This window comes from Plasmodium gonderi (genome assembly GCF_002157705.1).
Source record: "Plasmodium gonderi DNA, contig: Pgo-contig_104, whole genome shotgun sequence".
In the NCBI taxonomy this organism is placed as follows: domain Eukaryota; phylum Apicomplexa; class Aconoidasida; order Haemosporida; family Plasmodiidae; genus Plasmodium; species Plasmodium gonderi.
In genome coordinates this window covers 1-4,513 of record NW_021629031.1, presented here as the reverse complement: position 1 = coordinate 4,513, position 4,513 = coordinate 1, and positions in this window count along the sequence as shown.

Sequence of the window (4,513 nt, the reverse complement as noted above, 5' to 3'; positions counted from 1 at the left end):
AAGTTATAAAATTGATTATTTTTTTATCTTCATACCATAAAATGCTAATGATCAGATAAATAAATGATAATTTAGTATGCAAATATATAAGAAAAATATTTTACGAAACTAATATTTAGGAGATATTTACTTAAATTATAGTATCTATAATATTATAGTTAATATATGGTGTAAATAATAATATTACCACAATTTACTATTTATCTAATCAAACAAGTATATGCTCAATACACAAGCACGTTATTTTTTTTTTTATACATATATTTTAGGATATAAATAATGTTAATTAATTTCTACGCATATTCTAACTGATATAACCATGTATAATATATATTATATTTTTCCATTGTTAAATATATTTTATTATAACACATATAAGAAATATATAACATTTTTACCACAATAAGTAAAATTGATTTGAATTATTAGATTTGGTAAAAGATTTATTTTCTTATTAGGAATCCATTATTTAATATGCTATAATATTATATATGATTAAATATTACACCATATTTTGTTTTAAATTGATATATTCATAAGAATAATTTATTAATAATAAGAAAATATATAATTACAGTAAATATTTTGTCATTTATTTTAGCTTGCCTAATATATAACATTAAATGTTAATATAACACTTTAGTTAAACATAAATAAATATTATTTTTTCGTATAATTATAAAATCCTTGGGATCAAAGCATAAATTAATTTACATTATTTTTTCTTTAACATGAATATTTTATTTTACATTATAAATATACTTATCAATCTAAATATATTTATTATAAAACACTCTATACAGGAAATAGGAGTAAATGTTTTTTTAAAATATGTTCTCATAATGCGAGTACTAAAATTATTTGTACAAATTATAATAAAATACAATCTATATTACACATAATTTAATATCATTATGATTCTTTTTAAAAGAAAAATACATTACCATTATGCTATACATTACTCAGTATATCTGAAATATCTATTAAGAGCAATCAATTTCAATATTCAAATCTTTTTTTAAATTATGAACTATTTATATTATTAATAATTTCATGTTTCTACGTTCATTATATATTAGATTATTCTAATTATATTAATTCATCAGTTTTTCATCATACTAAGTATTCTTTCATTTCGCAAATGTTGACGAAAAATATATTATGAAAATATATATTAATAAAAATACAATTTCTAAGAAAATACATGAATAATTTTTAATTTAATAATAGAAATTTATATTAAACAAATAATATTTAATTATATCTGGTGTTTGATAATAATATATAATATAATTTTAATATTAAACTTGTTCATTCTTACGCGTACAATGTAAACTAGTACAAGTAGAGCGTGCCTAAATTTTAAATCATTCTCTCATAATAAATAAAATAGTACTATATGAACGAATAATTTTATCAGTTTATCAATAATAATACTTATGTAATTATTATATTAATATATATATATTTTTCATAACTTATATTTTCTTTATTATTATTGCAAATATGACGATAATATACTATACACAGTTATGTTAAGTATGAGTAAAGCAAATTCAATTAGATAAGAGTATATTATAGAAATAATGGAACCACATAAAAATTTAGATTATATAAAAACAACTATTCTTATACAGTGTAACAAAACAAAAGAATATTGTGAGTACTCTAATTATAATGATTCTAGAAATAACAATGAATCCTACGGTTATATTTACTTCTTCATAAATTTTCAATATATATCAACCATGTATCTAAAACCTGAGCCATTAATTAGGTTTTCTAATAACTATGTTAATTAATATACCCTTGTTCCAAACGATAAGGGCTATACATTCAAAATAGAAGATATTTATAATGATATATATAAATAAATACATGAAATATATAATATATATGAGATATATTGAGTTTTAATTAAATCAATCGAATATCATTTGCAACAATATTTATGATATTATTTTGATTAATAAATTAATACATATAATGAACTATAACGTATCAATAATTTAAATAGCGATAAAGCTTTACTTAATTAATTAAATAATATGAGATTTCTAATTGAATATTATGATTAGAAATTTAAATATAAATACAGCACATAATTTGCGATGTCCATAAGGTAATGTGAACATAGATGATTATATGGAAAAATGCAATAAACACACAAAATCAGGAAAATTATATGGTCAATTTGTTCTATCTGAAGGAGATACTTTTGACGGTTATTCCACTTATAATAGCAATACAAAAGTAATAATAACGAGAGTACTCATTACTATAACTATAGCTGAAATATATCTCTATAAGCTTAATGGGAATTTAATTTAGAAATGATCATATTGTATTATTATTTTTATATATTATATAAATAAAAATTACCTACAATTTAATAATCCTTAAAAATTCATTAACGTATCATACTTTTATTAGTATAGAGAACAGTAGAATTATTTAAGCCTTCGTATACAAAGAGTTATAAGTATGACAATGAGCATAAACGATGAACCATCCGAATATATATTATAACAGTATGAAAATAATGTTGCACATCCTAATGAAAAAGAGTATAACATAAAATATACTTGTGGAATATTATATTAATATTCCTATTTAAAAATATAACCTTTCAATTCACAAACAATATATAAATATATAGTAAATAATTAGCGCTCATACATTAGGTTATTCGTATATTTTTATTTTGAAAATGATATTCGATATATTAAAACTTTCTTATATACTTTAATTTTTAGCGTTTGAATTTTTAAAAACTATGTTCATGATATATTACTCACAATTGTGAACACAGAGTAGCAATTATTTTATGATAAAATTATTCGGTAAATATAACTTATATAATATAGAATCATATATTATAATTATTATTATGCTTTTATCAAATTATAATTTGATGTCTTGTTTTTATTTGGAATATCATTTTCATTGGAGGATATTTTATCTCATTATTATTTATAAAAAATGGATTCTAATAATATTCCTATTTAATATGATTATATTATGATATATTTTTTTTTGTATGTGCAAAAATATGTATTTACTATTCATAATTATAATTCTCGTCATAAAAAAACATCTATTACTTTTTCCTTATCGATTCCATTAAAAGCATCACTACAATCAAATTATATATCTAGAGAATACTTATCTATCTCTTTATCACCATTCCAATTAAATACAATAGAATAACAAACGGACATTCAAGAAATAATTCATCCTGCATTTAAAACCTAGGTTTCTTCTCTCTTTGTTTAGAAGGATATCAATTTTCACACTCAGTAATATTGTTATCAAACGTAAGATCATTGTCATCAATGTGCTTTTGTTTTGAGATGGATATTGAACTTGTTCAATATATAATTTCTCAATCTTTTTTTTTATATCACCTAACAAATTCTTTTGGATATCATATGAATTATCAATAACAGGGGCATTTAATATATTATATACCTATTTTTCTAATTTTATAATTTTATATTCAGTAAAATTTAATAAACATTATATTTTGCTTCATTGATCCTTAAAGATATTAATTATATTATCTAAATCGTCCATAAAATATTTTCCAGATCTATAATAATTTATTTACTACTTGAATAATCATACAAATTATGTAAACATCTATTTTGCTTTCCTTTTAATTCTATCCAAGACGTTACGAACATTCGATAACTTAGCTTTTGCATTTTTGTGATTATTCATTATATTAATTATTACTTATTTTATATTTTGGACATCTTCATAATTTTGTGAGCTTCCAATTTACCTACATTCTCATATTCTAGGTATATAATAATGTTGAATATATTTTAAGACTAAAATTTTTTTCATTCCAAAATTAGGAGTAATCTCATTTGCATAATCATTTTGCATATATATATATATATATATAACAAAATATAATGCTGATAAACCTATAAAACTAAACCCTACAAAAAACATCATTAATTCTTGGATACCTTCTTATATATTACATTATAAATTTATTTCATTAAATTCGTTTTATTATGCATATATAAATATTAACTAAATTGCATTATATGGAATAAATAATATCAACAAAAATATTATATTTCGAAAAAAAATATGGATGTACCTTTATGAACGATATTTACAAATAAGATTTGTTTTTGTTATATAAACTATTTTATGAAACAATAATACATTAATATATAAAAGAATTAATATATTACAGAATCGTAACATACATTATTTCTTCTACGTCTGCTATGTGGATTTTTATTCATAGATCCTACATATTCTTGGTATTTTAGCCCTTCATTGAAAGTATCTCTAAGTCTTCTTTTATTTATGCCACGATATGATAATTTAGATCCAAGAGGGGTAAACTAATAAAGAAATATTAATATGTAATTTTTATTCCATATTTTATAATTATTGTAGTATCATTAGTATAGATAAGATTTATTTAAATATATAAATTAAAAAAATCCTATATATATGGAAGCTGTTATATTACTTTCTTTAATAA